Source organism: Pongo abelii, chromosome 4 (assembly GCF_028885655.2).
Source record: "Pongo abelii isolate AG06213 chromosome 4, NHGRI_mPonAbe1-v2.0_pri, whole genome shotgun sequence".
NCBI lineage: Eukaryota > Metazoa > Chordata > Mammalia > Primates > Hominidae > Pongo > Pongo abelii.
In genome coordinates this window covers 185,638,386-185,661,971 of record NC_071989.2, presented here as the reverse complement: position 1 = coordinate 185,661,971, position 23,586 = coordinate 185,638,386, and the positions used below count along the sequence as shown (strand labels likewise).

The window sequence follows — 23,586 nt, the reverse complement described above, 5'->3', positions numbered from 1 at the left end:
GAAGATCATCTGAGCTCAGGAGTTCCAGGCTGCAGTGAGCTCTGATTATGCACTCCAGCCTGGGTGACAGAGTGAGATGCTGTCTCAAAAAAAAAAATTCAGTGTGGCATGATTAGGCTGGGAGGGTGGAGCAGGAAGGGATGACATTGGAGGGGTAGGCAAGGTGTAAATAGACCTTTCCCTATATTCTCCTATTTTTAAAAAATTTTTTTCTGAATAGAGATAGGGTCTTACTATTTTGCCCAGGCTGGGTCTCAAACTCCTGGGCTCTAGCAATCCTTCCATCTAGGCCTCTATTTTTTGTGCAAACGATTGAAATTATATTTTTTTACCTGAATTTTTCCTGTGAACATTGGGTTTTGTATTTATAAACCTGTTTTCTGTTTCTTTCTTTCTTTCTTTTTTTTTTTTTTTTTGAGATAGAGTCCAGCCTGGAGTGCTGTGGCACGATCTTGGCACACTTGCAACCTCTGCCTCCCGGGTTCAAGTGATTGTCCTCCTCTAGCCTCCTCCATGCCTGGCTAATATTTGTATTTTTAGTACAGATGGGGTTTCACCATGTTGGCCAGGCTGTTCTCGAACTCCTGGTTTCAACAGATCCACCTACCTCAGCCTGCCAAAGTGCTGAGATTACAGGTGTGAGCCACTGTTCCAGGCACTTGTTTCTGTTTCTTAATTTTGGCTGCTACTCAGTGGGAAAAAGCACAGATTGAATCTAATTGAGGCTGGGCGTGGTGGCTCACTCCTGTAATTTCAGCACTTTGGGAGGCTGAGGTGGGCAGATCACCTGAGGTCCAGAGTTCGAGACTAGCCTGGCCAACATGGGGAAACCTCATCTCTACTAAAAACACAAAAATTAGCTGGGCATGGTGGCTCATGGCTGTAGTCCCAGCTACTCGGGAGGCTGGGGCATGAGAATCGCTTGAACCCGGGAGGTGGAGGTTGCAGTGAGCTGAGATCACGACACTGCCCTCCAGGTTGAGCAAGAGAGTGAGACTCGGTCTTAAATTAAAAAAAAAAAAAATCTAGTTGAAAAATGTCATCGGGTCTTTCCAAATTTTTACTAGGAATTTGTTAAAATTAACCAGGCTGGAAGTCATTATAGTTTGTTTGTTTGTTTGTTTGTTTGTTTGAGATGGGGGTCTCACTCTGTCACCCAGGCTGGAGTTCAGTGGCAGGATCTCGGCTTGCTGCAACCTCTGCGTCTCAGATTCAAGTGATCCTCACACCTTTGCCTCATGAGTAGCTGGAACCACAGGCATGTGTCACCATGCTTTTGTAGAGACAGGGTTTCTTTCGCTCTGTTGGCTAGGCTGGTCTCAAACTTGTGAGCCCAAGCGATCCGCCCACTTTGGCCTCCCAAAGTGCTGGGATTACAGGCATGAGTTACCTTGCCTTGCCCATTATAGCTTTTTTGAGGCTGGGTCTTACTCTCTGTCATGCAGGCTGGACAGCAGTGGTGTGATCTCAGCTCACTGCCTCCTGGGCTCAAGCAGTCCTCCCACCTCAGCCTCCTGAGTAGCTGGCACAGGTGCTACCTCGCCCATCTAATTTTTGATTTTTTTTAGAGATGGGGTTTTGCCATGTTTGCCCAGGCTGGTCTAGAATTCATGAGCTCAGGTGATCTACCTGCCTCGGCCTCCCAATGTGCTGGGATTACAGGCATGAGCCACTATGTTCAGCCATACCTGGCTGATTTTTAAAAAATTGTTTCAAGAGACAGGGTCTCCCTATGTTGCCCAGGTTGGTCTCAAGCTCCTGGGATTACTGCTGGCCTTCAAGAGTAAATGTGAAATAATTAGTTAATTTCTCCCTCAGTTGACAAATAATGCCAAAAATGATAAAGATGAATGAAATGTCTTTTTTTTTTTTTTTTTTTTGAGACGGAGTCTCATTCTGTTGCCAAGTCTGGAATGCAGTGGCACGATCTCGGCTCACTGCAACCTCCACCTAGTGGGTTCAAGTGATTCTTCTGCCTCAGCCTCCCGAGTAGCTGGGACTACAGGCGCGCATGACCATGCCCCGCTAATTTTTGTATTTTTAGTAGAGATGGGGTTTCACTATGTTGGCCAGGCTGGTCTTGAACTCCTGACCTCATGATCCACCCACCTTGGCCTCCCAAAATGCTGGGATTACAGGCATGAGCCACTGCGCCCAGCCGTGAAATGTCTTATCTAGAAAGGCAGCTTGGGATTGTAGAAAGAATGTAGGCTTTGGAGTTGGACAGGCCTCCATTTGAGACTATACTTGAGTCCCGTGCTTGCCTTAGACAAAGAACCTCTCAACCTTAGTTTTTAATCTATAAGGTGTTTTGAAAATTAATTCGTAGTTCAGTATATGGCACATGGTAGGTACCTGCTGCTATCTATAATTCTCTTAGTTAATATATTCGGTGCCACGTGCCAGGCAGCCAGGGATCTGTACTAAGCACGTTATAAGTATTATCTCATTTAATCCTCAAAAGAACCCTACCTGAGTTGCTAGACAGCCATTATTTCAGGGTTACACATTAGGAAATTGAAGCTTAGAGAGATTTAAGTGGTTAGCTAAGTGATGGTGCTGGTATTCCAACTAAGGCCATCTGCTTTCAGAGCATTTACTTTCTGTTAGGCTGCCTCTCCTGTTGCAAAGTACTAAGAACACAACTACATAATGTATTTTTAGTGGATTGTTGTCTTTTTGTAAATGGAAGGTTAAAATGAGAGGAATTTTTTTTGTTTGTGAGACGTGGTCTGATGAGAGCTAGAAATTTGATTACTTGTATTTCTGATCTGCATAAAAATTTGGCCTAAAAACATCAATAGAAAGGCAAGTGTCATCTGCAAATCTGTCCCATCCTGTTCTTCACAGGAAAATGCAACCTTTTTTTTTTCTTTTTTGAGATGGAGTCTAGCTCTGTTGCCCAGGCTGGAGTGCAATGGCATGATTTCGGCTCACTGCAACCTCTACCTCCCGGGTTCTAGCAATTCTCCTGCCTCAGCCTCCTGAGTAGCTGGGATTACAGGCGCCTGCCACCATGCCCGGCTAATTTTTGTATTTTTAGTAGAGACAGGGTTTCACCATGTTGGCCAGGCTGGTCTTTAACTCCTGACGTCAGGTGATCTGTCTGCCTCGGCCTCCCAAAGTGCTGGGATCACAGGCGTGAGCCACTGCGCCCGGCCTCAAAATGTAACGTCTATGTAGTATGAGGATTTATTTTCTTGTCTGACTTCTGAGTTGTAATCATTTTTTAACTATCACATTGTAAGTTTATCTATGAAGTAATAAAATGTTCTTTCTGTATATTATACTGGAAATAAATGCTTTATTCAAAAAGTAGTTTTATCTTGGGAAGGTAGCCACTTTTTAAAAATTGAGGTAAAGCGGCCAGGCACGGTGGCTCACACCCATAATTCCAGCACTTTGGGAGGCCAAGGTGGGTGGATCACCTGAGGTCAGAAGTTCAAGACCAGCCTGGCCAATATGGTGAAACTCCATCTCTACTAAAATACAAAAATTAGCCGGGCATTGTGGCAGGTGCCTGTAATCCCAGCTACTCAGGAAGCTGAGGCAGGAGAATCGCTTGAACCCAGGAGGTAGAGGTTACAGTGAGCTGAGATCCTGCTGTTGCATTGAAGCCTGGGTGACAAGAGCGAAACTCTGTCTCATTAAAAAAAAAAAAAAAAAAAGTAAAATTTAAATAACTTAAGGCTGATTGTATTGGCTTACACCTGTAATTCCAGCATTTTGGGAGACCAAGGCAGGCGGATCACTTGAACTCTGAAGTTTGAGACCAGCCTGGTCAACATAGGGAAACCTCATCTCCACAAAAAATAAAAAATAAAATATAAAAACTTTAAAATTAAATAAGTTACAGTTTACCATTGTAACCATTTTATTTTATCCTACTTATTTTGAGATGGTCTTGTTTTGTCACCCAGGCTGGAGTACAGTGGTAGGATCACAGCTCACTACAGCCTCCGCCTTCCAGGTTCAAGTGATTCTTCTGCCTCAGCCTCTGTAACTGGGATTACAGGTGCTTGCCACCACACCCTGCTAATTTTTGTATTTTTATTAGAGACAGGGTTTCCCCATGTTGGCCAGACTTGTCTCGAACTCCTGAGCTCAAGTGATCCGCCTGGCTTGGCCTCCCAAAATGAGCCACTGTGCCTGTCCCCTTAGTCTACTTTAAAATTCAATTTGCCTTTTTTTTTAAATTGTAAGAATTCCTTATATATTTTGGATATTAAATCCTTAACTAGGGATATGATTCGCCAATTTTTTTTCTCCCATTCTGTTTCTGTAGGCTCTTTGACATTCTTTTTCTTTCTCTTTTTGAGACAAGGTCTTACTCTGTTGTCCAGGCTGGAGTACAGTGGTGTGATCATAGCTTACTGCAGCCTCGACTTCCCTGGGCTGAAGCAATCCTTACCTCCCACCTCAGCCTCCCAGGTAACCAGGACTACAGGTGTACACCACCATGCCTGGCAAATCACTGTTGTTGTTGTTGTTGTTGTTACAGCGATAGGCTCCCACTGTGTTGCCCAGGCTGGGCTCAAGCAATCTTCTAGGCTTCTAGCCTTGACCTCCTGAAGTGGTGGGATTATGGTCATGATCCGCTGCTCCCTGCCCACATGCTTTTTTTTTTTGAGATGGAGTCTCGCTCTGTCGCCCAGCCTGGAGTGCGGTGGCGCAATCTCGGCTCACTGCAACCTCCATGTCCCGAGTTCAAGCGATTCTCCTGCCTCAGCCTCTCCAGTGGTTGGGATTACAGGCACATGCTGCCACGCTGAGCTAATTTTTGTATTTTTTTAAGAAGAGATGGGGTTTCACCATATTGGCCAGGATGGTCTCAAACTCCTGACCTCATGATCCGCCCACCTTGGCCTCCCAAAGTGCTGGGATTACAGGCGTGAGCCACCACGCCCGGCCTCCCAGCCCACATTCTTGATAATTTTCTTTGTTTCAAAAAGTTTTACTTTTAGGTCTGGGCAAGGTGGCTTATGCCTATAATCCCAGCACTTTGGGAGGCCGAGGTGGGTGGATCTCTTGAGCTCAGGAGTTCAAGAACACCCTGAGCAACATGGAAAAACCATGTCTCTACAAAAAATGCAAAAATTAGCGAAGCGTGGTGGCATGCACCTGTAGTCTGAGCTACTGGGGAGGCTGTGACAGGAGGATCGCTTGAATTGGACTGGAGGCTGCAGTGAGTGAAAATGGTACCACTGCACTCCAGCCTGGGTAATAGAGTGAGATGCTGTCTCAAAAAAAAAAAAGTTTTAGTTTTTTGGGTGGGGGGATTTTAACTTCACCTATTTTTTTTGTTGTTGCTCAGTTTTGTTGTTCAATCTATGAATCCTTTGCCAGATCTGAAGTTATGAACCCTTATCCCTAAATTTTCTTATGAAAGTTTTGTAGTTTTAGCTCTTATATTTAGGCCCTTGATACATTTTGAGTTACTTTTTTTTTTCCTGAGATGGAGTCTCGTTCTGTCACCCAGGCTGTAGTGGCGCAATCTCGGCTGACTGACATGGCTGCTTCCTGGGTTCAAGCAATTCTCTTGCCTCAGCCTCCTGAGTAGCTGGGGTTATAGTCACGTGCCACCATGCCCAGCTGATTGTTTTGTGTAATTTTAGTAGAGATGGGGTTTCAGCATTTTGGCCAGGGTGGTCTTGAACACCTGACCTCAAGTGATCTGCCCACCTCGGCCTCCCAAAGTGCTGGGATTACAGGCGTGAGCTACTGGGCAAGGCTGTGCCAGACCTTGAGTTACTTTTTATATATTGAATGAGGCATAAGCCAAAGTTTATTAGGTGATCCAGTTTTCTCAGTACCATGTGTTGAAGAGACTATTATTCTTTTTCCATTGAATTCAAAAGAGACTAATTTTTTAACATTCCTTTGAAATACTATTCTTTTTCCATTGACTGTTGTTTTCTGGTTGTCAAAAATTTATTGAATATGGCCGGGTGTGGTGGCTCACATCTGTAATCCCAGCACTTTGGGAGGCCGAGGTGGGTGGATCACCTGAGGTCAGGAGTTTGAGACCAGTCTGGCCAACATGGTGAAACCCATTTCTACTAAAAATACAAAATTAGCCAGGCTTGGTGGCGCCTGCCTGTAATCCCAGCTACTGGGGAGGCTGAGGCAGGAGAATTGCTTGAACCCGGGAGGCGGAGGTTGTGGTGAGCCGAGATCACGCCATTGCACTCCAGCCTGGGCAACGAGCAAAACTCTATCTCAAAAAAAAAAAAAAAAAAAAAAAGGAATATATTTGTGAGACTTTATTTCTGAAGTTTTAATTTTATTCCATTGGTCTATATTTCTGCTTGTAGGCTACTAGTACACACTGTTTTTGATTACTGTAGCTGAATTCTGCTTCTGCGAGTTCTTCAGTCTTATTTTATTTTCCAGTACAGATAGTCTCAGATTTACGATGGTTTTACTTAGAGTTTTTGAACTTCATGGTGGGCTTATCTGGACATAAGCACTTAGTAAGTTGAGCATCTGCAGTTAACAATGGTTCAACTTAACGATATTTTTGACTTATGATGGGTTAATCAGGATGTAACCCTGTTGTGAGTTGAGGAGCATCTGTATTGTTTTGGCTGTTCAGGCTTCTTACAGTTGCATATGATTTTTACTTTTTGGCGGAGGTGTCCGGTACTGAATGAACCTAGGGCCTCATGCATAGAGTTCCATATGCATTTGAGGTTAGCTTTTTCATTTCTCTAAATAGGCCATTGGAATTTTCGTCGAGATTCCACTGAATCTGTAAATGATTTTAGGGAGTATTGCCATTTTAACAACACAGTATTAAAAATTCCAAGTAATGAACTTGGGATGTCTTCCCATTTCTTTAGGTCTTTAATTTCCTTTCAATAATGTTTTGTAATTTTCACTGTATAAGACTTTTCACAGCCTAGGTTAAATTTATTCATAGGTACAAACAGTTGTTAATTCCCACAGTTTTACTTAATGATTTTTTAACTTTATGATAGGGTTTACTGGAGGATTGAATGCATTTTCAACTTATGATATTTTTGACTTATGAGGGATTTGTTGGGACTTAGCCCTGTTGTAATTTGAGAAGCATCTATCTGTGTGTCTTTCTTTTGGATCCTGTTAAGTGGAATTTTTTGCTCAGTTTCCTTTTTGGATTGTTCATTGCTTTTTTTTTTTTTTTTTTCCGGAGACGGAGTCTCACTCTGTCGCCCAGGCTGGAGTGCAATGGCGTGATCTTGGCTCCCTGCAACCTCTGCCTCCCGGGTTCAAGTGATTTCTCCTGCCCCACCCTCCCAAGTAGCTGGCATTACAGGTGCCCACCACCACGCCCAGCTCATTTTCGTATTTTTAGTTGAGATGGGGCTTCACCATGTTGGTCAGGGTGGTCTCGAACTCCTGATCTCAGGTGATCCACCTGCGTTGGCCTCCCAAAGTGCTAGGATTGCAGGCATGAGCCACCATGCCCGGCCAGTGTGTTTATACCCGTAGCATAAAAATCCATGCTTCAGGATTTGATGACTCTTGGGAAGCATTTTTCCTGCAAAAAGTAGTTGAGATGCTTGAAGAAGTGGTAGTCGGTTGCGGAGAGGTCAGGTCAATATGGAGGATGAGGCAAAACTTCATAGCCTAATTTGTTCAACTTTTGAAGCATTGTTTGTGCAACGTGTAGTTGGGCATTGTCATGAATAATTGGGCCCTTTTAGTTGACCAATGCCAGCTGCAGGCACTGCAGTTTTCCTTGCATCTATTGATTTGCTGAGAATACTTCTCAGATGCAGTGGTATTCAGAAAGCTGTAGTGGATCAGACCAGCAGCAGACCACCAAGCAGTGACCATGACCTTTTTTTTGGTGCAAGTTTGGTTTGGGAAGTGCTTTGGACCTGCTGCTTAGTCTATCCACTGAGCTAGTCATTGCTGGTTGTCAGATAAAATCCACTTTTCATTGCATGCCACAGTCCGATTGAGAAATGGTAAACGACGACTTTTTTTTTAGTTTTTGCTCAGCTGATGAGGCACCCACTTATTGAGCTTTTTCACTTTTCCAATTTGCTTCAAATGCTGAACGACCGTAGAATGGTCGACGTTGAGCTCTTCTTGGGTAAGTTGACAACTTGGGTAAGTTGTAATAGGATCAGCTTCGATGATTACTCTCAATTGGTCGTTGTCAACTTCCCACCTCTCAACTGGTCGTTGTCAACTTCCCATGGCCGGCTACTATGCCTCATCTTCAAGGGTCTCGCCTGCTTCGCAAAACTTCTTGAACCACCACTGCACTGTACATTTGTTTGAAGTTCCTGGGGCAAACGTGTTGTTGATGTTGTGAATTGTCTCCACTGCTTTATGACCCATTTTGAACCTGAATAAGAAAATTGCTCAAATTTGCTTTTTGTCTAAGATCATTTCCATAGTGTGAAATAAACATAAAATAAACAAGTAATAAGTCTTTAGCAAAAATAACATAAAGCAAGAAAGTGCCCATTAAAATGATGTATAACATAACAACATTTATTTAAGAATGTATTCCAATATCAAATTGCAAATTCCAACAGTGCAAAAACTGCAATTACTTTTGTACCAACCTAATAGTTTGCTTAGTGTTTTTATCATGAAAGGGTATTCGATTTTTAAAATATTTTTTCTGTCTGTTGAGGTGATCATGTGTTATTTTGCTTTGTTGTATTATTGTGGTGTATAATTTTTTTTGAGACGGGGTCTTGCTCTGTCGCCCAGGCTGGAGTGCAGTGGCGGCGCGATCTCTGCTCACTGCAAGCTCCACATCTTGGGTTCACGCCATTCTCCTGCCTCAGCCTCCCAAGTAGCTGGGACTACAGGCGCCCGCCACCATGCCTGGCTAATTTTTTTTTGTATTTTTAGTAGAGACGGGGTTTCACCGTGTTAGCCAGGATGGTCTCAATCTCCTGACCTCGAGATCTGCCCGCCTCCGCTTCCCAAAGTGCTGGGATTACAGGCATGAGCCACCGTGCCCGGCTGTGGTGTATATTTGATTTTTTTTTTTTTTTTTTTTTGGTGGGGGTCAATACCCTTTTTGTTTTTGTAAAGTATGCATGATTTTATTTAATTTTTTTTTTTTAGAGACGGAGTCTCGCTCTGTCGCCCAGGCTGGAGTGCAGTGGTGTGATCTCGGCTCACTTCAACCTCTGCCTCCCGGGTTCAAGCAATTCTCCTGCCTCAGCCTCCTGAGTAGCTGGGACTACAGGCGCATGACACCATGCCCAGCTAATTTTTTTTGTTATTTTAGTAGAGACGGGGTTTCACTGTGTTGCCCAGGCTGGTCTCCAACTCCTGAGCTCAGGTAATCCGCCTGCCTCAGCTTCCTAAAGTGCTAGGATTACAGTTGTGAGCCACTGCACCCAGCCAACTTCATTTTTAATTTTTTTGGAAAGTGTACATGACTTCATATTCATCCATTTGGAAGTGTACAATTCAGTGCATTACATATATTCACAGTGTTATAATCATTTTCTATACCAAAGTTTTTCAATATCCCCAACATAAACTATCCATTAAATAGTAATTCCTAATAGTTCCCTATTCCTACTCCTTGGTAACCTAAATTCTTTCTCTCCCTTTGAATTTGCCTGTTTTATTTTAGATAATATAAATAGTATCATATAATATTTATCTCTTTATATCTGGCTTATTAACATAAAGTGGAGCCAAGTTTAGCACATTTTTGTCACTTCAAAATGAAACCTTCTTGCTTGATAATTTACCGTGTTAAAAAAAAAAAAAAGGAAACCTGGCGGGGCGTGGTGGCTCAGGCCTGTAATCCCAGCACTTTGGGAGGCCAAGGTGGACAGATCACGAGGTCAAGAGATTGAGACCATCCTGGCCAACGTGGTGAAACCGTCTCTAATAAAAATACAAAAATTAGTAGTGCGCCTGTAGTCCCAGCTACTCAGGAGGCTGAGGAAGGAGAATCGCTTGAACCAGGGAGGCAGAGGTTGCAGTGAGCCGAGATCACGCCACTGCACTCCAGCCTGGCGATAGAGCAAGACTCCATCTCAAAAAAAAAAAAAAAAGAAAAAAGGAAACCTTGTACCCTTTAGTTACCATCCTCCTACACCTTAACTTCCCCGCCCCTAAGTAACCATTATACTATTGCCTGTCTCTACATCCCTCTATTTGAGACTCATATGAATGAAATTATATAATATGTAGACTTTTGTTACTGTTTTTTTCTATTAGCATGGTATAGGTTTATCCCTATTTAGCATGTATCAGCGGCCACATAATACTTCATTGTATGGATATTTCACATTTTGTTATCCATTCATCAGTTGATGGTCATCATCCCAAACAAAAACTCTGTACTTATTGAATGAGTCTCCTTTCCTCCCATCGTCTATTTTGGCCATTTTGTAGTAACTCTATTGGCCTATCCTAGGTATTTCATTTAAGTGGAGTCATACAGTATTTGTCTTTTTGTGTCTGGTGTATTTCACTTAGCATAATGCTGTCAAGGTTTTTGCATGTTGTAGTATGTATCAGGACTTCTTTTTCATGGTTGAATGATCTTCCATCTTGTAAATAATAATACGTTGTATTATCCATTCGTGATGGACATTTGAGTTGATTTCACCTTTTCGACAATGTAAATAATGTTGCTATGAACATGGGTGTGCAAATATCTGTTTGAGTCTCTGCCTTCAGTTCTTTTTGGTATATGCTTAGCAGCAGAATAGCTGGGTCACATGGTAATTCTGTACTTAACTCTTTGAGGAAGTCCACCCCTTCCTTTCTTAAGTCTTTGCTGTATACCTTTGAAGGGTTTCCCTAGTTCATATAATTGCTTGTGATAGTTTTTCCCCTATTTATTGACTGTTTTGGGGGAGATACTGGCCCTTGAAGTTCATGACAACTCCATTTCCTCTGATGTCACTATAAACACTTCTGACTGTGGCAGCCTTTCCTAAAAATATTTTTGGATCCTGGATGTGGTGGTTCACGCCTGTAATCCTAGCACTTTGGGAGGCCAAGGTGGGAGAATTTCTTGAGTTGGGAGTTAGAGACACTTTTGGAGTTTATTTTTTTATAATTGTCTTTTTTTTTTTCATCTCAGTCTTAAAGCTATTTCTTCAAAGACATAATTGTGCTTAGGCTTTGATGCTTTCATCAGGTAAAATGAAATAAAGACTGAATCTGATGAATAAATAAAACTAGTAGATAACAGCTTCTAAGTGTGACTTTGAAGTAACATGAATGGTTTTTATCATGTGATACATAGAAATGACTTCTTAGTGGTAATATATGGCAGGATTTGGCAAACTAGCCTGCAGTCCAAATATGGCTAACAGCTGTTTTTGTACAACCAGTGAGCGAACAATAGTTTTTACATTTGTGAGTCGCTGAGGCAAAATCAAAAGGAAAATATTTTGAGGCTGGATATGGTGGTTCACGTATATAATCCCAGGATTTTGAGAGGTTGAGGTGGGAGGATGGCTTGGGCCCAGGACTTGGAGACAGCCTAGGCAACATAGTGAGATCCTGTCTCTAAAACTTTTTTTAAAAACTAGCTGGGCATGGTGGTACATACCTTGTAGTCCCAGCTAGTTGGGAGGCTGAGGTAGGAGGATCACTTGAGTCTGGTATGTTGAGGCGGTAGTGAGCTGAGATCATGCCGCTGTACTCTTAGCCTGGGCAACAGAGTGAGACCCTGTCTCAAAAAAAAAAAAAAGAATATTTTGTATCATGTTAGAATTATATGAAATTAAGCCAGGCGCGGTGGCTCACGCCTGTAATCCCAGCACTTTGGGAGGCCTAGGCGGGCAGATCACAAGGTCAGGAGATTCAAACCATCCTGGCTAACACAGTGAAACTCATCTCTACTAAAAATACAAAAAATTAGCTGGGTGTGGTGGTGGGTGCCTGTAGTCCCAGCTACTCGGGAGGCTGAGGCAAGAGAACGGCGTGAACCCGGGAGGCGGAGCTTACAGTGAGCCGAGATAGCGCCACTGCACTCCAGCCTCGGCGAAAGAGCTAGATTCTGTCTCAAAAAAAAAAAAAAACAAAACAAAAGAATTATGTGAAATTAAAACTTCAGTAACTATATTAAGTCTATTGGAATGTTGCCACTAATATGTTGTTTGGCTGCTTTTGTGCTGTGATGGGAGGATTGAGTAATTTCGAATGTATGTCTTACATTGCAGGATCCAAAATATTTACTATCTGGCTGGTTTTTTTTTTTTGCGACGGAGTTTCACTCTTGTTGCCGAGGCTGGAGTGCAATGGCATGATCTCGGCTCACCGCAACCTCTGCCTTCCGGGTTCAAGCAATTCTCCTGCCTCAGCCTCCTGAGAAGCTGGGGTTACAGGCACGTGCCACCACACCCAGCTAATTTTGTGTTTTTAGTAGAGACGGGATTTCCCCATGTTGGTCAGGCTGGTCTCGAACTTTTGACCTAACATATCTGCCCTCCTGGGCCTCCCAAAGTGCCAGGATTACAGGCATGGCCACTGCACCTGGCCTACTATCTGGCTCTTATACAGAAAAAAGTTTACCGACGTGTGTGATTGTCACAGGTTATTGATTGGTTTTCTGGTCTTCTGAGAACAATAGTCATTCATATGTGTTCTAATGCGACTGCCAAAATATTATTTCATAAGCACATTTAATATGTTAACTTTTAATGGATGAAGCAGTAATTTGGTAGTTAAATTAACATTAATTCAACTTACTCTGGTTAGTGGGAAGGATATTTTAGTGATATTTTCATATTCACATTATCCTGTTGGTCAGCATTCCTTTTTATTCTCCTCCTTGGTCGTCAGAAAAGAGGTTAAAAAGGCCAGGCACGGTGGCTCACGCCTGTAATCCCGGCACTTGGGGAGGCCGAGGTGGGTGGATCACCTGAGGTCGGGAGTTCAAGACCAGCCTGACCAACATGGAGAAACCCCATCTCTACTGAAAATACAAAATTAGCCGGGGTGGTGGTGGATGCCTGTAATCCCAGCTACTCGGGAGGCTGAGGCAGGAGAATCGCTTGAACCCGGGAGACAGAGGTTGTGGTGAGCCGAGATCGCGCCACTGCACTCCAGCCTGGGCAACAAGAGCGAGACAGATTACAGGCGCATGCCACCTTGCCAAGCTAATTTTTGTGGTTTTAGTAGAGACAGGGTTTCGCCATGTTGGCCAGGCTGTTCTCGAACTCCCGACCTCAGGTGATTGCCCCCCCACCTCGGCCTCCCCAAGTGCTGGGATTACAAGCGTGAGCCACTGCACCCAGCCAGAAAGTTATTATATAATCAATGCACCATTGCCCAAAATACTTATCTGAATTTTTTTTTTTTTTTTGACACGGAGTCTTGCTCTTGTCACCCAGGCTGGAGTGCGATGGTGTGATCTTGACTCACTGCAACCTCCGCCTCCCAGGTTCAAGCAATTCTTCTGCCTCAGCCTCCTGAGTAGCTGGGATTGCAGGTGCCCACTACAACACCCGGCTAATTTTTCTTTGTATTTTTGGTAGAGATGGAGTTTCACCATGTTGGCCAGGCTGGTATGAAACTCCTGAGCTCAGGTGATCTGCCCACCTCGGCCTCCCAAAGTGCTGTGATTACAGGTATGAGCCACCGTGCCTGGCCTTATCTGACTTTCTTTTTTTTTTTTTGAGACAGTCTGGCTCTGTCACCCAGGCTGGAGTGCAGTGGTGCTATCTTGGCTCACTGCAAGCTCCGCCTCCTGGGTTCACACCATTCTCCTGCCTCAGCCTCCCGAGTAGCTAGGAATACAGGCACCCGCCACCACGCCCAGCTAATTTTTTGTATTTTTAGTAGAGACGGGGTTTCACCGTGTTAGTCAGGATGGTCTCTATCTCCTGACCTCGTGATCCGCCTGCCTCAGCCTCCCAAAGTGCTGGGATTACAGGTGTGAGCTATCACACCCGGCCTGACTTTTAAGCCATCGTATTTATTATATCATTGATTTAGTTTTGGGCAAATGTGGTCACAGAAGATTTGGACAAATGTTGTCACAAAAGGTTATGCTTAATTTTCTGTAATTAATTTTGGCAGTGAGTAGGAAGAAAATTTGAATGCATATATGTTACAGACAGTCTTTTTGAGGCTGGGCACGTGGCTCACACCTGTAATCTAAGCACTTTGTGAGGCCAGTGTGGGAGGATCGCTTGAACCCTTGAGTTTGAAACCAGCCTCGGCAACATGACAAAACCTCATCTCTAAAAAAAAAAATTTTTAATTTAGCCAGGCTGGTGGCATGTGTCATTAGTCCCAGCTACTTGGTGGGGCTGAGGTGGGAGGATCACTTGAGCTCAACAGGTGTAGTTTTCAGTGAGCTGTGATTAGGCCACAGCACATTAGCCTGAGTGACTGAGACCCTGCCTTAAAAAAAAATAAAGTATTTGAAAGCCTTCTTCAGAGGTTATTCTTGGAAAAGCAAATAATATTATAGCCTTGAGTATAATAGTGTCATATCATTTAAGCCATATGGAAAATGATACTTTGTATGAAAATAGTAACATCTAGGATAGTTTTATTAATAAAATACTCTCCAGATGGCAAGTGATAGATACATCCTGTTTCGATTTTACAACAAAGCATGTTTGTGATATAAACATTATTCGATTGCAAAAATTCTTTTTTTTTTAAATGGAGTCTTGCCCTGTCACCCATGTTGGAGTGCAGTGGCGCCATCTTGGCTCACTGCAACCTCTGCCTCCTGGGTTCAAGTGATTCTCCTGCCTCAGTTTCCTGAGTAGCTGGGATTATAGGCACATGCCAACATGCCCAGCTAATTTTTGTAGTTTTAGTAGAGACAGGGTTTTACCATGTTGACCAGGCTGGTCTCGAACTCCTGACCTGAGGTGATCTACCTGCCTCGGCCTCCCAAAGTGCTGGGATTGCAGTCCTTAGCCACTGCGCCCGGCCCGATTGCAAAAATCATAACATTTCAGTGATTTCAGCGTTTTGAAATTGAGGGATTAAAATCTAAGATCTAAATATTCGATTCTTCTTCCTCTTTTTTTTTTTGAGATGGAGTTTCACACTTTTTGCCCAGGCTGGAGTGCAATGGCACGATCTCAGCTCACTGCAACATCCACCTCCCAGGTTCAAGCAATTTTTGAATCCCATAGTGCTGTGTTGGGTGTGATCCACCATGCTTGGCTATTCTTTTTTTTTTTTTTTTTTTTTTAAAGAGACAGTATCTTGCTCTGTGACCCAGGCTAGAGTGCCGTGGCAGTCATTGCTTACTGCAGTCCTGAACTCCTGTGCTTAAGCAATCCTCTCACTTCAGTCTTCTGAGTAGCTAGTACCAGAGGCACACACTACCACACCCGACGCCATTATTGTTCTATTAATGTTTATAACTGTATAATTAGTATATAATCTGCATTTACCAGAAATCTGTAAAATCTGGTTATGTCATTACTTTTCCTGATTATTGGTACGGTTAAAACCTAGAAAGGCTCATTCCCATAAGGGATACATTGTGTTGGAAGAGCTTATAACAACTTTGTTTTATATTTTGCCAAAAAGCCTTAGGATTCTTTAACTCGAGGGTGTAGTCCAGAGTCCAGGTCCAATTTCTAGAGTTCTGGAGGAGTGGTAGATATCTATTTCTTGGGGATCAGTCAGAATTGAGCTCATTAATTAATTGGAAACTTGTTTTGGATGTTTCAGTGGTAAATGAAAACAATACCCCCTACTAGAATTCTTGTGAGGATTCTGTTATATTATGTGTGAAAGAACTGATTACAGGTGTCACAAATTACTTTCTTACTCATTAATTTATTAATTATGTGCTATGCACTGTTTTGTTTTGTTTTTGAGACAGGGTCTCTGTTGTCCAGGCTGGAGTATAGCTGTGCGGTGTTTTAAGTGCTGGGAATACCGTGATGAGCAGAATAGACATTGTGTCTGCCCTCATGGATCCTTCAGTAAAGTGAGAAAGGCAAACATCAAACAAGGATTGGGCCTGGCACAGTGGCTAATGCCTGTAATCCCAGCACTTTGGGAGGCTGAGGTGGGTGGGTCACTTGAGGTCAGGAGTTCAAGACCAGCCTTGCCAACCTGGTGAAACCCCGTCTCTACTAAAAATGCAAAAATTAGCCAGGTGTGGTGGTGCATGCCTCCCAGCTGCTCAGGAGGCTGAGGCAGGAGAATCGCTTGAACCTAGGAGGCAGAGGTTGCAGTGAGCCGAGATTGTGCCACTCCACTCCAGTCTGGGTGACAGAGTAAGACTCTTTCTCCCAAAACAACAAAAAACAAAACAAAACAAAAAAACAGCAACAACAACAAGGATTGCTTGAGCCTGGGAGGTTGAGGCTGGAGTGAGCGATGACCATGCCACTGCACTCCAGCCTGGGTGACAGATTCATTCATACCCTGTCTTTCAAAGAAAAAAAAATCAGTATTAGATTGTAGTTCACAATTATATGTGTGAGAACCTATATGTGTGGGAACTCTTCCTGCCAACCAGTGCCCAGAGTTTTCTCTCTGCTCTGATTACTCTCCCAACTCTCTCAAATTGCCTTTTAAAGAAATCTTTATTTGTTAAGATTTTAGAGCTATTTGTTTTTGTTTTTTGCTTAATTTTTTGCATATTCTGTTAATGCAAAAAATTGCATTAAATTATTATTATTTTTGAGATAGAGTCTTGCTCTGTCACCCAGGCTGGTGTGCAGTGGAGCAGTTTTGGCTCACTGCAACCTCCACCTTCTGGGTTCAAGTGATTCTCATACTACAGCCTCCTGAGTAGCTGGGACTACAGGCATGCGCTGCCACTCCTGGCTAATTTTTTTGTATTTTTAGTAGAGACACAGTTTCATCATGTTGGCCAGGCTGGCCTCAAACTCTTGGGCCTCAAGTGATCTGCCCACTGTGGCCTGCTAAAGTGCTTGAGTTATAGATGTGAGCCCCACTCCTGGCTGTATTAAAATATTTTAATAGACATATTTGATTGATTGGTTGATTTATGAGATGGAGTTTTGCTGTTGTTGCCTAGGCTGGAGTGCAATGGCGGGATCTCGGCTCACCACAACCTCCGCCTCCCGGGTTGAAGCGATTCTCCTGCCTCAGCCTCCCGAGTAGCTGGGATTACAGGCATGCGCCACCAAGCCTGGCTGATTTTGTATTTTTAGTAGAGATGGGGTTTCTCCATGTTGGTCAGGCTGGTCTTGAACTCTCGACCTCAGGTGATCCACCTGCCTTGGCCTCCCAAAGTGTTGGGATTTCAGGCGTAAGCCACCGCACCTGGCCTTTAATAGACATGTTTTAAACTTATTAGGATTAAGAAAAATCCCTAAAAATAAAAAACAAATTTATAATGATTTATAGTTAAAAGGTTTTGTTGTTGAGGCAGGGTCTCACCCTGTCACTGAGGCTAGAGTGCAGTGGAGTGATCACAGCTCACTGCATCCTCGACCTCCTCGGCTTAAGTGATCCTTGTTTAATGTTTGTTTTTAAGAACATTAAAAAGTGCTTTGTTGAAAGTGTTTGGTTTAGCACATTTTTATTGATTACTGAGTAGGTGCTGGAGTTTAAAACATGAATAAGACAAAAAAATGAATAGAAAATAAGATTATTGCCTCTGCTGTTGAGACTCTTAGAGTGTGGTATTAATATCAATGTAATGTGTCAAGTGCAGTAATAAGAGGTATGCACAGGGGGATCCGGAGCCTTAAGTAGGGGTAAAGTAGACCCAAGAGATGTTTCTTTGAGCTGAGTTATGAAGTATAAGTAGCTATTAGCCAGATAGGAAAATGAAGCGTGCCTTAGATTGAAAAGTATGATCAAGTGCATGGAGGTATGATAGCATAAGATTTGTGTGAACTACAAAGTATAAATCGTGTGATGCAACTTGGTCATAGTTTTTCCTAGGGTAGGAGTCAGATTAGGAAGGGCTTTATTTTTCATCCTAGGACCTTGGATTTAAGTTTTTTTTTGTTTGTTTTTTGAGACGGAGTTTCACTCTTATTGCCCAGGCTGAGGTACAATGGCAAGATCTCAGCTCACCACAACCTCTGCCTCCTGGGTTCAAGCAGTTCTCCTGCCTCAGCCTCCCTAGTAGCAGGGATTACAGGCATGTGCCACCACGCCCAGCTGATTTTGTATTTTTAGTAGAAACAAGGGTTCTCCATGTTGGTCAGACTAGTCTCGAACTCCTGACCTCAGGTGATCCACCCGCTTCAGCCTCCCAAAGTGGCTGGGATTATAGGCGTGAGCCACTGTGCCCAGCTAGTTTTTAAATTTTTATGTTTCAAAATAAATCATACACAGAACGCAAGTATAAAACATAGAAAAAAAGATGGAGCTGCTTTGACTTGGAGTGTGGAACAGCCAGCTTTCTTATCACCCTCTTGTAGCCTACAAGGGGCTCTCGTGAGCACTATCTCAGAGGAACACAATTTGAAAACTAGCTCTGTGATGGAATTTCAACAGAAGGATTTTGAGAAGTCCAGAGGAATTGATTAACTAATGATTAATTGTAAAATACATTCTTAGAGTTGGAAATAAGTTGGTGTGATATGTGGGAGATGGGGACGGAGGCCAATCAGGTGTGTCTGGGCTATTAAGAAATTGTTACTTCTATTCTTTAGTCTATTAAGATATAATTAATATTATTTTTATTTTTTATTTTTTTGAGACTTGCTCTGTCGCTCAGGCTGGGGTGCATGGTGTGGTCTGGGCTGACTGCAATCTCCACCTCCAGGTTTCAAGCGATTCTCCTGCCTTAGCCTCCTGGGTAGCTGGGATTACAGGCACCTGCCAACATGCCTGGCTAATTTTTGTATTTGTATTTTTTATTTTATTTCTTTCTTTTTTTTTTTTTTTGAGACAGAGTCTCGCTGTGTTGCCCAGGCTGGAGTGCAGTGGCACGATCTTGGCTCACTGCAACCTCCGCCTCCTGGATTCAAGTGATTCTCCTGCTTCAGCCTCCCAAGTAGCTGCGATTATAGGCACATGCCACCACGCCTAGCTAATTTTTTTGTATTTTTAGTAAAGACAGGGTTTCACCATGTTGATCATGTTTGCCAGGCTGGCCTCAAACTCCTGACCTCAACTGATCCACCCACCTTGGCCTCCCAAAGTGCTGGGATTACAGGCATGAGCCACTGCACCTGGCCTACTCACCGTTTCAATGAATGTCGTACCTTGGTATCTCGAGGGTCTTGCTATGTTGCTCAGGCTGGTCTTGAATTCCTTGGCTCAAGTGATCCACCTGCCTCGGCCTCCCAGAGTTTTGGGATTACAGGCATGAGCCACTGCCTGTAAACTTGTAGTGACTTTGTCCTTTGCTTAGTCTGTTAATTACTGAGAGAGGTTTTTCCCACCCTGTGATTATAATTTTGTTATGTGTCCTGGCATCTCTGTTTTTCTTTTTATTATTTATTTATTTATTTGTTTTATTTATTTGTTTATTTTGAGATGGAGTCTCGCTCTGTTGCCCAGGCTAGAGTGCAGTGACATGATCTAAGCTCACTGCATCCTCCGCCTCCCGGGTTCAAGTGATTCTCCTGCCTCAGCCTCCCAAGTAGCTGGGATTATAGGCACATGCCACCATGCCTGGCTAATTTTTGCATTTTTAGTACAGACAGGGTTTTGCCATGTTATCCAGGCTGGTCTTGAACTCCTGACCTCATGATCCACCCGCCTCGGCCTCCCAAAGTGCTGGGATTACAGGCGTGAGCCACCGCACCCGACTGATGATGATATTTTAACAGATGAAGAGTTGCATTTTCTAGATGAGCAAAAAAATGTGGTTTCTTTTTCTTTTTTTTTTTTTTTTGAGATGGAGTCTCCCTCTGTAGCTCAGGCTGGAGTGCAGTGGTGTGATCTCGGCTCACTGCAAACTCCACCTCCCATGTTCACGCCATTCTCCTGCCTCAGCCTCCCGAGTAGCTGGGACTACAGGCGCCTGCCACCATGCCTGGCTAATTTTTTGTATTTTTAATAGAGACGGGATTTCACCGTGTTAGCCAGGATGGTCTTGATCTCCTGACCTCATGTTCTGCCCGCCTCAGCCTCCCAAAGTGCTGGGATTACAGGCATGAGCCACTGCACCCGGCCAAAATGTGGTTTCTTAAGGTATAATCTATTCCTGGTAAAAATGATATGAATATTGTTGAAATGACAACAGATGAATTGGAATATCATGAAACTAGTTGATAAAGTAGTATCCAGGTTTGAGGGGACTGACTCCACTTTTGAAAGAAGCTCTAGGCCAGGTGTGGTGTAATCCTAGCACTTTGGGAGGCGGAAGTGGGCGGATCGCCTGGGGCCAGGAGTTCAAGAGACCAGCCTGGCCAACATGGTGAAGCCCTGTCTCTACTAAAAATTAGCCGAGTGTGGTGTCACATGCCTGTAGTCCCAGATACACGGGAGGCTGAAGTACGAGAATCGCTTGAACTCAGGAAGGAAGTTTGCAGTGAGCCGAGATTGTGCCACTGTACTCCATCCTCAGTGACAGTGACAGAGCAAGACTGTCTCCAGAAAACACCCAAAAAGAAAGAAGCTCTACTGTGTGTAAAATACTATCAAATGGCATTGAATGCTACAGAGAAATCAGGAAAGGAAGAGTCAATCGTCAATCCATGTGGGAAACTTCATTATGGGGCTTTTTTTTTTTTTTTTGTGGTAGGTTCTCACCTTGTCACCCAGGCTGGAGCACATTGGCACAATCTCAGCTCACTGCAACCTCTAACTCGCGGGTTCAAGTGATTCTCCTGCCTCAGCCTCCTGAATAGCTGGGATTACAGGTGCCTGCCACCATGCCTGGCTAATTTTTTGTAGTTTTTGTGGAGATGAAGTTTTGCCATGTTGTCTAAGCTGTTTTGAACTCCTGACCTCAAGTGATCTGCCCTCCTTGGCCTCCCAAAGTGCTGGGATTACAGGTGTGAGCCACTGTGCTTGGCTAAGAAATTGCTGTGGTGGGTTCTGTGCTATTTCCTGTAATCCCAGCACCTTGAGAGGCCAAGGCAGGTGGATCACTTGAGCCCAGGAGTTTGAGGCCATCAGGGGAAACATAAAAATTTAAAAAATTAGCCGGGCGCGGTGGCTGACGCCTGTAATCCCAGCACTTTGGGAGGCCCAGGTGGGCGGATCACAAGGTCAGGAGATCGAGACCATCCTGGCTAACACGGTGAAACCCTGTCTCTACTAAAAATACAAAAAATTAGCCGGGCATGGTGGCGGGCGTCTGTAGTTCTAGCTACTTGGGAGGCCGAGGTAGGAGAATGGCGTGAACCTGGGAGGTGGAGGTTGCAGTGAGTTGAGATCGCGCCACCGCACTCCAGCCTGGGTGACAGAGCGAGACTCCGTCTCAAAAAAAAAAAAAATACTAGCTGGTCATAGTGGTATGCACTTTTAGTCTCAGTTACTCGGGAGGCCAATGCTAGAGGACTACTGGAACCCAGGAGGCAGAGGCTACAGTGAGTTGTTTTTGTCTCACTGCATTCCAGCTTGGGCAACAGTTGAGTGAGACTCTGTCTCAGCAAAAACAAACAAACAAACAAAAAAACAGAAATTGCCACAGCCATTCTGACCTTGAGCAAGCAGCGATGAACACTGAGGCAAGACCCTCCATCAGCATAAAGCTTGCAGCTCAGATGATCATTTTTTAGAGACAGGGTTTTGCTCTCTTTCCCAGGCTCAAGTACAGTGATAAAACCGTAGCTTGCTGTAACCTGAAAATCCTGGACTCAAGTGATTGTTTTGCCTAGAACTACAAGGTTGTGCCAGCAACCCCAACTAAGTCTGGCTTTGTTTTTTCCTCCCCTCCCCTCCCTTCCCCTCCCCGCTTTTTAAAATTTTTATTTTATTTTTATTTTTTCAAATGGGATCTCCCTCTGTCACCTAGGCTGGAGTGCATTGGCGCAATCTCAGCTCACTGCAACCGCCATCTCCTGGGTTCGAGTGATTCTCCTGCCTCAGCCTACTGAGTAGCTGGGATTACAGGTGCCCGCCATTACGCCTGGCTAATTTTTGTATTTTTAGTAGAGACAGGGTTTTACCACGTTAGTCAGGCTGATCTCGAACTCCTGACCTCAGGTGATCCACCCACCTCGGCCTCCCAAAGTGCTGGGATTACAGGTGTGAGCCACCGTGCCTGGCCTCTTTTTTTGTTTTTTAAGTAAAGGTGAGGTCTCACTTATATTGCCAAGTATGGTCCTGAAGTCCTAGGCCCAAGCAGTCTTCCTGCCTTGGCTTCCAAAAGTGCTGGGATTACAGTTGTGAACCCCCACAACCAGCCTCAGTTAAGGGGTAAAATTTTTTTGTTTGTTTTTTTAGCGATTAGTTCTTGTTATATTGCCCAGGCTGGATATTCTTTTCTTTTAGCACTATATATTTTTTCCCCCAAATTTATACATTGAATACAACAAAGCATCCTTAATTTGTTATTTTTAATATATAATGCTATTGTACACAGACTACTGTGTAGTGTAAATCTGACTTTTATATATGTATTGTGAAATTGAAGCATTCTCGTGACTCACTTTATCGCAATATTTGCCTTGTTGTGGTAGTCTTGAAACCGAACCTGTAGTATCTCCAAGGTATGCTTTTACAAGTTTTTGTGTGGATGTGTGTTTTCATTATTCTTGGGTATTGTATACCTAGGAGTAGAGTTACTGCATCATATGGTCATTCTGTGTTTAAGAAAAAATTTTATTTTCAATATTTGTGTGTACATAGGTACATATATTTACGATATACATGAGATATTTTGGTACAGACATGCAATATGTAATAATTACATTAGGGTAAATGGAGTTACCATCCCCTCAAGGATTTATCCTTTGTGTTAACAAACAATCTAATTATACCCTTTTTCTTATTTTAAAATATACAGTTAAATTATTATCAACCTGTTGTGCTATCAAATTCTAGTTCTTATTCATTATGTCTAACTTTTTTTTGGACTTATTGAACCATCTATTCTTTTGTTTTCTTTAACCATCCTTGCTTCCCTCCATTTTTCTACTTCCCTTCCTAGCTTCTAGTAACCGTTTTTCTGTTGTCTATCAGCATGAGTTCTATTGTTTTAATTTTTAGTTCCCACCAGTAAGTGAGAACACATGAAGTTGGTCTTTCTGTGCCTGACTTATTTCATCTAACATAATGATCTCCAGTTCCATCTATGTTGTTGCAAATGATAGGATCTCATTCTTTTTCATGGCTGAATAGCACTCCATTATGTATATGTACCACATTTTCTTTATTTATTCATCTGTCGAACACTTAGGTTATTTCCAAATCTTGGCTATTGTGAACAGTGCTGCAATAAACATGGGAGGGTAGATGTCTATTTGAAATACTGCTTTCCTTTCTTTTCTGTATATAGCTAGTCGTGGGATTGCTGGATCATATGGTAGCTCTATTTTTAGTTTTTTGAGGAACCTCCAAACTGTTGTCTAGATTTGTACTAATTCACATTCCCACCAACAATGTATGAGGGTTCCCTTTTCTCCACATCCTTTTATTCTTTTCTGTCTTTTGGATAAAAGCCATTTTATCTGTTTGAGAGGGTATCTAATTGTAGTTTTGATTTGCATTTCTCTGATGATCAGTGATACTGAGCACCTTGTCATATTCTTGTTTGTCATTTGTATGTCTTTTTGAGTA

At 43.2% G+C, this 23,586-nt stretch overlaps 1 protein-coding gene across 14 annotated transcripts in view; it reads left to right on the top strand.

Moving 5' to 3' along the window:
• NSD1 (nuclear receptor binding SET domain protein 1) overlaps positions 1-23,586 on the top strand; it is a 170,602-nt gene that overhangs the window by 29,401 nt on the left and 117,615 nt on the right. The gene's annotated exons all lie outside the window — the stretch shown is intronic.